Source organism: Halichoerus grypus, chromosome 12, assembly GCF_964656455.1.
Source record: "Halichoerus grypus chromosome 12, mHalGry1.hap1.1, whole genome shotgun sequence".
Classification (NCBI taxonomy): Eukaryota; Metazoa; Chordata; class Mammalia; order Carnivora; family Phocidae; genus Halichoerus; species Halichoerus grypus.
The window spans coordinates 63,524,380-63,537,897 of record NC_135723.1 but is presented as its reverse complement, the minus strand read 5'-3'; the positions used below and the strand labels follow the sequence as shown (position 1 = coordinate 63,537,897).

Here is a 13,518-nt window from a genome sequence, read left to right as displayed (position 1 = left end):
TTAGGGGAAAAAGAAAGAGCCTGTTCCACGGATTGGCATTTCAAATGCCTTCATAGAATATGAAGCTTTAGCAAAACTCAAGTTATATTCTTATGAAAAGCCATGAAATTACTGACGTACGTTATATAGTAGGTTCCTTTACTTTTGGAAGAATAGCAAATCTAGCTTCTTGGTACAAACTCAGAGCTTATTCAAAGACTTTATCTTTTTACCTCATATGCTAGAAATTTAACGGGTGGGGCACCTGGCTGGCTCAGTCGGTGGAGCATGCGACTCTTGATCTTGGGGTCACGAGTTCAAGCCCCACTAGGCATAAAGATTACTTAATAAAAAATAAATAATAACCTTTAAAAAAAGAAATTTAATGGGTATACATTGTGTGTTTTCCCAAGCTTTTTAGCTCAAGCAACATATATATCAATACTGGCATTTTCTTTCTTGGATAAGTAAAAAAAAATTAAGAAAGAAACGGATTAATTTTTTTTTTCCCTAAAGCTTTCTTGAAGGTCAGGTATTTCATCTATGAAAAAGTAATGGTTATTTGTAACCTGTGTGAAACAGCAGCCAGCCTTAAAATAGTCCTTTCTGGATAAGGTTAGTACAAAGAATACTAGTACAATTATTTGGGCTGCTTTTAGTTTCTCTTAATCAAAATTACTAGATGATGGAATTCAAAAACTAGTTACACATTATTACTTGGCGTACTGATAAGCATTTACAAGTAAAAACTCTCTGTCGTGCAAAATTTTTAAAAACGGATATCTTCTTCTAGCACTAGTCCAATACCGATGACATTATAAGTAAATCTGGTAAGCAGGAAGTGGCAAGTACCCCATAAAATTCAAGAGCCCACCACACTGTGAAGGTTCCAGGAAAATCTGGGACGTGTTAGAATATGCCCTCTAAAAAAAGATGTTGCTTCACCTTGCACTGCCTTCCGAAAAGAAAAAAAACACAAAACGTGGAGACTGTCCTTGAATTTTAGAAGCAATGTGTCATACATTCAGGTAGAGTGGCTACTTTTAAGCAGAGCCCAGAGCAAGAGAGGGCTCTGAGGCTGATAAAGGCTATAAAGTAAGCTGATTTTCTATGGCCCAAAAGACCCAGTAGTACTTGAATTACCTATGCCAGAAAAGTGTACTCTATAGAGCCTCTGAAAACCCCCAAAAGAAGAGTCATTGTACAGACACTCAGGTTATCTGTCAACAATTATTCTCCATTCGAGAAACAGCTCCTAGTTCTGCAGGGCCGTGATACAGATAGAACATCTAGTTACAGGACACCAAGTGACTACATGACCGGAGCTGCCCATCATGAAATGGGTTACCCAATCTACTGAGTTACGAAATTGAATATGTGAAACAGCACCTTATCATTAAAGAGAAATGAAATATATGAATAAGAAAAGAAGGCATAAACTGAATAAGTGGCTCAAATCCCATAGTACCTACTCCAGCTGCTTCACTGCCTCTTCCATGACCTCATTTCAATTTCCAGTTCAATTTCCTATGACCAATGAACAGAAGAAGAAAAAAACCCACAGCCTTGGTTTACAGATGCGTCTACATGATACGCTGGCAGCACGGGTAAGCTGTAACATCAGTTTCTCACTCCAAAGTTTCCTTGAAAAACAGTAACAAAGGAAAATCTTCCCAATGAGTTTAATTTTGAGCAATACATCTCGTTGTCACTTTACCGGGAATGTGAGACAGCCTAAGATTCAGATTTACACTGATACATGGGTAATGGCTAATGGGTTGGGATCAAGGAAGTGGAAAGAAAAAGACTGAAATATTGGTAAAAAGGAGGTCCAGAAAGGATCTGTGTGGAAGGATTTCTCATCATGGACATACTTTGTGAAGACATTAAAGATCCTAGTTCCCAGAAAAGCTTCCAGCAAGGAACACAGTCACAGTTCTATTAAATTTGAAGCTGAGAATGCCCCAGTTGGGATTCCACCACAGGCAAAAAAAAGGTTAATGTGCTGACAGAGTCATTTCTCCCTATTACTAAGAGGAAACTGAGTGGCTGTTGTACATGAGGAACAGATAAACATGTCTAAAATCCAAGGGATTCACTGGCCAGCCTCTTAGTATTATTCCTATGTCCAATAACAAATTTAATGAAAAACTATGTTAACCCAATAAATATAGGACACTTAAGGACTCAGATCTTTGGGGTATGAAGGCAAAGAAGCCTGACTAGCCAATGTGCTGAAAAAACATAAGGAGAATAGAAAATAGGTAGTGGAGGAAGAAAGTTTGATTTTCAACTTCAGTGTGCTGACCAGCTACAAAAATGGAAAATGTTACAGCTAAGCATATTTTACATTAATTAGTTCTTCACCATCCCACCCCCTTTCCCACTAGGTTATATGATGAGCACTAGTGATGACTACATTGCAATTCTGGTTTCAGATGGGAAAATGACAAAAATAACACCTTGCAACAAAAGTTGACTGATGAGACTTTGTGTCTCCCCTGCCTGAATGAAGAGTAAGAGGAAGGGCCCTTCTCCATGGCCCCCGCTCTTAATAAACCCTCAAAATAATACCATTACTTCCTCCTGTCCCTTCAACCCTAGAAGTGGTAAAAGTTGATCCACTCCTGATAATATCTGGATGCTTCATTATTTGTTCCCTTAACTCTGCCTACACCTGTCAATGATCCCTTCACTAAAATCTCTTCATTTAAATCATCCAACATAAGCTCTATTTCCTGCTGGGATACTGACTGATACCAAAGTACATGTGGAAATTAGAAAAGTAGTATTCTGATTTAGTAAAAATACATAAATAAGGATGATTTTTTTAATTTGTTTTAAATAATCTCTACACCCAACATGGGGCTCAAACTCATAACCCTGAGATTAAGAGTCGCACACTCTACTGACTGAGCCAGCCAGGTGCCTCAGGATGATTAACTTATCATCTTTGTTACATGAAACCTACAGAGCAGGATTTCTCATAGTATGGTATGCTGATCTTCTGTGGTTCCTGTACAAGAATTATCCGGGGTTGTCCATCAAATGATGAATGGATAGATAAAATGTGGTATATATCCATACAGTGGAATTTAAAAAAAAACAAAACAAAACACAGAATTAGCTAGGCTACTTTAAAATGCAGATTCCTAGGCTTCACCCCAAACTTTCCAAACCAGAATTTCCAGAAGTGAGGCCCTAGACACAACACTTTCAGTAAACCTTCCCAGAAAATTCTTTGCACACTAAAATTTAAGAGCCATTGTTCAAAAGCAGTGATTCTCAAAGTGTAGTTCCCCACACCAGCAGCATCAGCATCAGGTAGAAACGTGTTAGAAATGTAAATTCTTGGGCCTTACCCCAGTCCTACTGAGTCAGAAACTCTGAGAGTGGGGCCTACAGTCCTGTGTTTCAATAAGCCTTCCGGGTGATTCTAGTGGACACTGAAGTTTGAGAACCACTATGCTAGAGTTTTGTCTTTTCTCTGCACAGCAAACATGTGATTTTTGTCAGCCAGCATCTGTTCCCAAATTCTATGTGATCCAAATAGAACTAACTCAATCCCCACAACCTACCAAAGAGCTAAGAACTTAACCAAGACCTTGCCCGTCATCTTCTGACCTTACTGATGGGCTCATTCCAGTTATGAATTGAGTAAGTCATGGAGATGAAGTACAGCATAGAAAATACAGTTGTAATAGCAAAGTATGGTGACAGATGGGAGCTACACTTGTGGTGAGCAGAGCATAATTATAGTGTTGTTGAATCACTATGTTGTACACCTGAAACTAATGTAACATTGTATATCAACCATACTTCAACTTTTTAAGTAAAAAATTTAAAAATTAGTAAAAATAAACTGGTTTAAAAAAAGCTCTTACAGTAGATCACGGACTAACATAGTGTTCATCTCCTTTCCCTAGAGAAACCATATTAGAATGAAAGTAATCCTTGCATCTGCCAAAATTAAGAATACCCCCATTCTCTGAGCAAAACCAATCCTATTGATAGCAATGAAAATGAAACTGTAAGAAACTAAGAGACAAAATCCTGTCAAATGTTTACACTCCCCATCTATTCCCCATTAATTATCATGCCAAGTACTCAGATATTACTGGCCTTGCTGCCAACCCTGTGCCTGAGGTGGGATTACTCAACCGTCTGAACATTCACTGGGTCCCAGAGGTGAAACCACTCACTCAACTGTAGGGGCAGACAACCAAGCTTTTTGCCCATGACTTACAGCCAAGCTTCTGTAATCATGACCTGGCAAGCATTCTGACCCCCTTTATTATGATTTCACTCAGGGCAGAAATTAAGAGCCTGTGGAGACAGCCACTCACATTTTCTTTACCTGACTAGTGACTCTGACGCATTATATCAAAAGAGTTAGTATGACTTCCTATTTCAAGATTGTTAATTAAAAACTCTTATGTCCTCTTCTCCTCTCAAAAAAACCACCCCACACAAAAAGGAGTAAAATAAACAGACATAAACTCCTTCAAAGAAATCAAAAGACCTGTGGTAAGCCTAACCACAATCTATGAAGATGAGAAGTGAACAGAGAAGAGGTAAACAATACAAAAGGACACAGCAAGGTCAAATCTAAATGCCTGAAGAATGTATTTATTTACCCCATAAAATTCCAAAAAGACTCAGGAAGTAAAAGCACCAGGTATCAGAGAAAGTGAGGTAAGATGGGATCTGAAGACAAGAGAGTTATTTAAACATCTATGTAAGTAACAGATACACAGACCTTCATAGAAACCAGGAAATATAATCTCTGGAGAAGTTAAACGAAACAAGGGACTCCAGATTAAAGGGACACACAGAGAATAGCATGGGAATGGGGCAAGTAACTGAAAATACATGGTTGAAGAAAAAGTCTATATCCTGGATAGTCAATCCTCTAATTCCCTTCTCCAACCATGGAACTAGGCTCATGATCCCCAGAAAGAAGTTAAAGAAACCCCTAGAGAAAGAAGACCACCTCAGGAGAAAAGACCTACACCTACAGATATTTGAGTCCCCAGGAAAACAGCTAGGTAGTCCCCTAACTGTCCTCAAGAGAAGCCCACCAATTGACAAGCCCTGGCCCCTCACCCCACGGACACAGTTCGGAGAAATGCAAATCATAACCACAATGAGATACCACCACACACTCACTAGGGTTGCTATAATCAAAGAGATGGATAATAACAAGTGCTGACAGGAATGTGGAGAACCTCATCCTTGGGTGGACCCCTAGTGCATCAATGGTAGGAATGAAAATAAGTTAACAACTTCAGAAAAATGTTTGGTGGTTCCTCAAAAGGTTAAGCATAGAATTACAGCTATTCTATTCCTAGATATATATCCAAGAGAGATGAAAATTTGTATATGAATGTTTGTAACAGCATTATTCACAATAGCCATAAAGTAGAAAATCTAAATACCCATCAAATATGGCTTTTTGGCCTTTTGGCTAAGATCAAGTGTTTAAATGTCCATCAGTTGATGAATAGATAAATATAATGTGGTATATTCATACAACAGAATACTATTCTACATTAAAAATGAATGAAATACTGACATACTACAGTACAGATAAACCTTGAAAACATTATACTAAAGGGCACTTGGGTGGCTCAGTTGTTTAAGTGTCTGCCTTCGGCTCAGGTCATGATCTCAGGGTCCTGGGATTGAGCCCCATGGTCCCTTGCTCTGTAGGGAGTCTGTTTCTCCCTGTCCTTCTGCTGCTCCGCCCCCCCCCCACTCATGCTCTCGCTTGCTCTCTCTCTCAAATGAATAAATAAAATCTTAAAGCTCTCTCTCTCTCAAATAAATAAATAAAATCTTTAAAAAAAAGAAAGAAAACACTATACTAAGTGAAAGAAAGACATCACAAAAGACTTTATATTGTATGATTCCATTTATGTGAAATGTCCAAGGGTTTTCTCAATTTCCTAAGTGTTGGAAGCCATGAAGGTGTCTTTTATTATGTTAATGAGGTGACTTTTGGACCTCACCTAAGGATAGGGACTGTTGCCAGGAGAACCAACCATATGATTAGAGGGCTGGAACTTTCAATCCTACCACCCCAACCTCTAGGGAGGGGAGGGGGGCAGGAGATTGAACAGATAGCCAACGGCCTGTGATTTAATCAATCATGCCTAGGTAATGAAGCCTCCATAAAAACCCAAAGGACAGGGTTTAGAGAGCTTCTGAGTTGGTGAACACATGAAAATTTGGGGAGAGTGGCATACCTAAACAGGACATGGAAGTTCCTTTCCCCATACCTTGCCCTATGCAACTCTTCCATCTGGCTGTTCTGGAGTTATATCTCTTACTAAAAAACAAAAACAAAAAAACCCAGTAATCTGGTAAGTTGTCTGAGTTCTGTGAACAGCTCTAACAAATTAATTGAACCTAAGGAGGAAGTCATGGGAACCTCTGATTTATAGCTGGTCCATCAGAAGTACACATTAACAACCTAGGCTTGGGACTGCTGTCTGAAGTCTAAGGAGGGGGTCGTGGGAACTTCCAATCTGTATCTGGTGGGTCGGAAGCACAGGTAACAACATGGGCTTAAAACTGGCATCTGAAATGGGGAAATGGTTGGGTGCAGTGGGGGTGGGGAGCAATCCTGTAGAACTGACCCTTTAACCTGTGGGATCTGATGCTATCTCCAGATGGATAGTGTCAGAATTGAATCGAATTATAGAACACCAAGCTGGTGTCTGGAGAATTATTTGGAACTGCATGGGAACCCCACCCCCATCCTTGTTCCACACATTGAAAATTCAGTCTTAGAACCATTTTAATGGTAAGAGGTTTATTTTGGAGTGGAAAAATGTTCTAAAATTGATGTGGTCATGGCCGCACAACTCCGTGAGTATAATAAAAATCATTAAATTGTGTGCTTTAAATAGGTGAATTGTATAAGTGACTTATATATCAATAAAAATGTTTTGAAAGAAAGATTAGATATATAGATAGCCAAGAACAGCCAGCTAGCCAACTGCCCTCTTTCCTTTCCCTCTTCCCACTTGCCATATATATTCAACAAGCAGGTATTTATTGCCCCTCACCCTCAAAACAAAACAGAGAGAGAGAGAGAGAAGGGTTTTATTCTTTAAAGAAATATTGGCCTGTCTGGGAAGAACTACAGTGATTAATACTGGTGCTAGTTCCTGTGAATGTATAGGCCTCCTCTCCTCATTCTGACATTTGGAGGTCCCTATTTTAAACTAGATCCCCAACCACTCACTTTAAAGCTAGGCTGGCTGGTCAAAAGCCAACCCATTTTCACAGTACTTAATCTATTGATTGATCCTCAAAAAACAAAACAAAACAAAACAAAACAAAAAACTGACAACCAAACACTTGAGGAAGGCCAGAAAGAAGAAAAGCCCAAGAAAAACAAAAGAATGAAATAAAAATTACTCCAGAACAAAATGTGATAATTCAAAAAGTAAAAAAAAAATTGGGGAGAAAAAAAAAATCCCATACCTCCAGATAACAAGAAGGTCCCCAGGAACTAGAGGGAATTGACAGATTCAATGGTATGACTGAAAGCCTAGAAAACTTGAGGAATTATAAGGCTATGTAAAGAAATATATGACTTTTTTTTAAGAAATGTATGATTTTTTTTAAAAAGAATCTACTAGAAACATTCTCCTTTGAGTAGCACAGGACATTGTAACCATAAAGAAAGGAAATATGATCCTGGTATATACTACATTGAACAATATTTACATATCTCAAACAAAGTATGTATTAACTTTTAGAATCATCTACAGAGAAGTCACAGAAGATTTAGCTACAACTACAGACCAGTATGTAAATTTTATTAACCTCGACAAAGCAAGAATAAAGGTGAGTTGACAGAAGTTGAGAAACTTAAGGTAGAGAGTAATAATGGTAAAGATAAAATGACTAATGTGCTCGTTTTACAAAATGTGGAATCAAGGAGTTGAAAGCTGATAAAACAAGAAATAGAAGTTTGAGTATCCTTTTTGTAGGTGCAGAAATGAGCAGCAATGGAAATGAGACAGTGATATAACTGGAAGGATAAGAGAAAGAATGTGTCATTAATCAAAACACTTTGTCACTGTGGTACATCAACAGAAAAAAATTAAATATGATGAATTCAAAAATAGTGGGTAATTACATTATTTAGAGATAAGGAGTTAACCATGAGGGGGAAATGATGCCTTCATAAGTTTGTCTGTACTATTTGGCTTTTTATTTTTATCAAATGAACTGCACATGGTTAAAAGTTATTTTGAATGCTTCTGTGATCTTGCAAGGTTTAAAGTAAATAGTCTATTTTTAAATATGTAATAATCTATCTTGCTAACATATTTCTAACATCTCTCACCTAAGCCTAGAAATTTCATCTCTGATTTTCTAACATCCCTACAGTGGGCTGGATATTAAGGGGTGTCATTGAACTCCCCCACCTTCAATGAAAACAGTACGTAAATGTGCATGGTGTGTAATCATTTTTTAGTGGGAGAGAGAAGACAGGAAAATGAGTATGGGATATAATATTTTAAAAGATAGATTACTGAAAAACCAAAAGGTAGAAGACTGATTTCTATACTTCTAGCTCACTTCAATAGCAGTGTGATAAATACAAAGAGCTCAACTATTCTATAATAAGCACTATATAAATCCTAAAACTCTACCATATTAGGCTTTAAAAAGCCAGAAAAATATAGCTATTGCCAGTTAATCTCAAAACTGGGGAAAATTTACAAGAAATATGGTTCTGGCATGTTAGAGGTCCCTAATTTTAGTGTCCTCATTAACTGAATAACCTATTAGGCACAACGCCTACTTACCCATATCATTTGTCAAGCTTACATTTATTCAAATATAATTAATACATACTGATTCCCCAACAGATAATCTATTCTACACACTGACATCAAAACAATATGGTTTTTAGGAAGTTGGGCAGGAGAAGCAAAGAAAGAGTAAGGGATGAATGATGGAGCTAATTTCCCAAGTTTCAAAAGAATTTGTCACCATCTTTCAAAAATAAAAGAACCATTGATTGGGTTCCCAAATTATATTATGTGTTGATCAATTCAAGAACAGCCTAATACTGCTGAGAAAACCACAGAATAACAGGATTTTGAATAATCTTTCATTGAAAGGCCAAAGTTAAACATCATATTCCTTAAGAGAACTAGCAACAGTAGACATATTAATAGTACTAGGCACTGTTTCTAATATATCAGGGCCCACATTAAAACCACTGCTAAAGTCTAGAAATGGTCATAACAAATCTTTCAACCTTACAGCATAAAAGTCACTTGATAATTTCTTTGTCTAACACCTAATAAAACTCATTCTTCCAAAATTGTGGAAAAGCTAAGCACAGTCCTCCCTTATTATAAAGTTTCCTGTTACAAAGTTGCATGGTTTACACATATGTTATACTTTATTATTTTTTTAAAAGCCCTCCTTATAACACCCTCTTTGTTGTAATACTCAACATACTTTGCCTCTAGGCTAGATATATAATGAAAGCAAAATGAATTCAGACAGATTGTTGAGGAAAAAAAGCTAGTTTCATTTTAGTAGTCTTTCTAAAGTCTTTTTTCTTTCCTGTAGCTTTTCATCATCTCAATGTTTTGTTCCCACTGAACATTTTCCTTTTCTTTTTACATATTTCCTTTGGTAAATGAAAGATGATAGATTGTTAAAACCATTTTGTACTACCTTTGAAACGAGAACTTTTAATCTACAATTCCTGCCTTCCAAAACCTTGTACAAATTTCATCTTTAAGACAATGAACTGTATAGGACTTAACCAGCTGCAAAAAGCCATATGAAATCTTAATTTTCCACTCACTTATGTTCATAGTCCCCTAAAATCATGAATATAACTTTCCAAATTAGATTTAGGAATACTTCTCAGTTATTGTTTCCATATTAAATAATACTGTTTTATTTTAGCAAAAATCTAGAAATGCTTTCTTATTCATAAATTTCAATGTAAGGAAATTTGGCATTAAAACCTTGCTTATTTTTAACTTAGGCAGAAATACAGTTCAAATTAATATAATATGGGGGCCTCATTCTGATATACCAAGCTTAATCATTTCTGATATTCTAAATTAGCCAGAAGTGACTTAAATTATGTACTATATGAAATACTGATGGTACAAATTTTATATCTTTAGAAGTTGAAGAGGTAAGTACACACAATACTATTCTTCCACATAAAGCATGCCTACTAATATTAGAACTCTATTCTTGATATTCTTGAGTATCTTAAAATTTATAATAGTGAGAAAAAATTGGAAAAAAAAGTTAGCAATATAATTCTTAAATCATCCTACATAACACTTTAATATTTACTGTCCACATAAAGAATTATATAAGAATGTTCACAGCAGTTTTATTCACATTAGTAAAAAAATTGGAAACCACCCAAAAGTACATCAAAAAGAATCTAGGCCATTGTTGTTGTGGTTGGTGCACTGAGCTCCACAGCTCCGAGAGCCGGCTGCATCCCTTCCCCGCCACCGCCATGAAGTGGATGTTCAAGGAGGACCACTTGCTGGAACACAGGTGCGTGGAATCTGCGAAGACCTGAGCGAAATATCCCGACCGGGTTCCAGTGACTGTGGAAAAAGTCTCAGGCTCTCAGATTGTTGACAATGACAAACAGAAGTATCTAGTTCCATCTGACATCAGTGTGGCTCACTTCATGTGGATCAGGAAAAGGACCCAGCTTCCTTCTGAAAAGGCAATCTTCCTGTTTGAGCGTAAAACAGTCCCACAGTCCAGCCTAACTATGGGACAGCTTTAGGAGAAGGAAGAGATGAAGATGGATTCTTATATGTGGCCTACAGTGGAGAGAACACTTTTGGCTTCTGAGGGCCAACACCGGGCTAGGTGCACCATTCCTGCTTGCGTATCTTGTAAATAGCCAGCCATTTTCAGTTACCAGACTCTACACATAGACCTATTAGTGCACTTGTAACTGGATTTATTTTTTAATATATTAGAAGGTTTTGTTTCCTTAGATTAGTAAATTAACATACAGAGTTTTGTTATGAGTTTCCCTTTTTGTGCACTGTCCTCATGGCTGTACTCTCCAGGGAACTTGTTCCTCTGAAAATCATATTTAATGAAGATATTTCCATATTAAAGCAATGTAGGCAGGGTATTATAATGAAAGGGAGGGAGATGATGCATTTCTTCTGGATTATGTTTGAAGTGTTAAAGATGGCTCAGTGTTAAAAGCACCCAAATTAAATCCTTAGCAATCAGAACACTTGTTTCACTAGATTTTGCCAACTGCCAATCATGTTGGACTGAGCTAATCTGTTCCTCTTTCTGAAACTATTAAGGTAAATAATTAACAATTAAACTTCCTCTTATAAAGGCAAAAAAAACGATAATATACTTAAAGTTTATTGTATATGTTATTGTGTGTGTGTATATACATGTGTGTGTATATACATGTACTACTAATGTACTCTTAAAATAACTTTAACCTGGTAGTAGTCAACAAACATTTGTTTTTCATATTAAACATTAACATATATCTCTACCCTGTGTTTTAGAATTTAAATTTGCAAGCAAGAGTTTCTATGTAGATTGGAAAAGGGTTACTGAATCAACTTAATTCAAGAAATACTGGGGGATGGGAAGGACTGTTCATTTCCCTTGGCAATATGTTTGGTAGATGAATATTTTAAACTGCTGGAACATTTTATGTCACAGTGTCATTTAAATAAAGTAGTTTATGGTAATCATTTTCCTTCTCAATTGAGTAAAATATTTAATAGCTTAGTTATTCCACTGTTAAGAAAGGAACCATGATGAAACATATATATAGGTCAAAAATGGCTGTCAAGTCCTATCAAAACTACCATATTTAACCTTTCTCTCGTCAAAGGCAGTCCTGACCACAGACATTTCCATAACACTTTTCCAGCCTTGGCATTCAGCCACCATGAAAGAAATTATTTTTTTCAAACAACACCAAGAAACTTAAAATATTCTTTTTAGCCTTTCTCCTCTTAGCCACAGTAGGCAAAGAGGCATTTAACCACCAAACTTCTATAGTATATATAGAGAAGGAATCAGAATTCACCTTTCAGGAAAAGTAACAACTTTAAATGATCACGTAAAAAACGAATTTGCAGACTACAGGGAACCCTCTTTATAACCTTCCCCCAGGAACTAAAGATTTTATACAATATAATATACAGGAAGACGCTGTTTGAAAGTAACATTGTTTTATGGGTCTTGGACCAGAGATTTTATAAATGAATACCATATATATGAGAAAACCCAGCACAGGATGAGAATCAATCCTATTATCCCCTTGATCTTCCGACTTCTCACTATGGATCCATAAAGGATCTTAAAAACAAATGAGGGAAGTTCTCCAATATTATAAAATACCTAGCCTTTAATGCCAAGGCAAGGAACAGGAGCCAGCCCACCACAGGGATCCTTTTCTAACATTATTCTCTAACATTTCAACCGTATCTGTTAGAAAATAAAGGCCATATGGTTCACTGGTGAGACAAGGGTTATCAAAACATTATCTGTTGATTCCCTATAAGGAAAATAGCATTAATCTTTTATTAGTACTAATAGCCCCACACAGAAAAGCAAGACTGTGTTCTGGCTGTTCATTCACCCCAGCTGAGCATATCAGTTCACTCTCTGGATGACTATCAAAGAATCCAGACGGCTTTGGGAAGCACAGCCTCTCAGCAACCACATGTGGCCACTAACACATCTCCTTAGCAGACAAGAAAAAAGCCTCAGTTTAGACAATTAGAAGTTATTTGAAGGCTGAGGATCTGATTATCGATGGTTGCCTCAAGATGAGGCAAAAGATGACTTACTTATTCTTCAGTTCACTGTTTTCTTTGGCGGGCTTTTTATTCCAAAGAATGCATGAATTTTTATTTATGTGACAATATAATCCCATACAAGCTTATAGAAGTCATTTTATGATTTGAAAAATATTCCACCATGCTCATATAAATTATTAGTAAAATCTGTTCACCTTCTTTACTGACAATTATATTCCAAACATACTGAACCTTTTATATATAGCATTTTCTCTCCACTTCGGTCACAAATTTGGGACTACTGTGCTGTCAGACCTTTATAACCCATACCATGCCCATATTATGCCTACATTCTAACTTTCAACTTTCCTTGATAAAAATTCTACTTTCTTGAAGTTTCATTTGTTGAAAAAAATCAAAGTAAAATAAAAGAACTGTAAGAGTTCAAGGAAAATGAGCTCTCACAGACACAGAAAGAAGAGAGATAAAAGGGTTAATGAGAAGAAATGTCTTTTATACTAAATATCAGAGAATTTAAATAATTTTTGAAAACTAAAACCATTTTGACTTGTGAATATTATCACAAGTACTCAGTAATTTTGAATATCACATTTTATGCAAAAAACATTAATAATAAAAGGATGAATAATAGATAGAAACAAAACTCCAAATCATTGAAAAAGCTCATTATTTCTACTGGTAAGCTTGACTTGCATAA

At 36.5% G+C, this 13,518-nt stretch overlaps 1 protein-coding gene and 1 pseudogene across 3 annotated transcripts in view; one reads left to right on the top strand and one right to left on the bottom strand.

Annotated features, from left to right (window-relative positions):
* The window catches only part of BBS9 (Bardet-Biedl syndrome 9), a 464,828-nt gene that overhangs the window by 414,268 nt on the left and 37,042 nt on the right, over positions 1 to 13,518 (bottom strand). The window lies entirely within an intron of this gene.
* On the top strand, positions 10,447 to 11,089 carry LOC118528335 (gamma-aminobutyric acid receptor-associated protein-like 2 pseudogene; annotated as a pseudogene).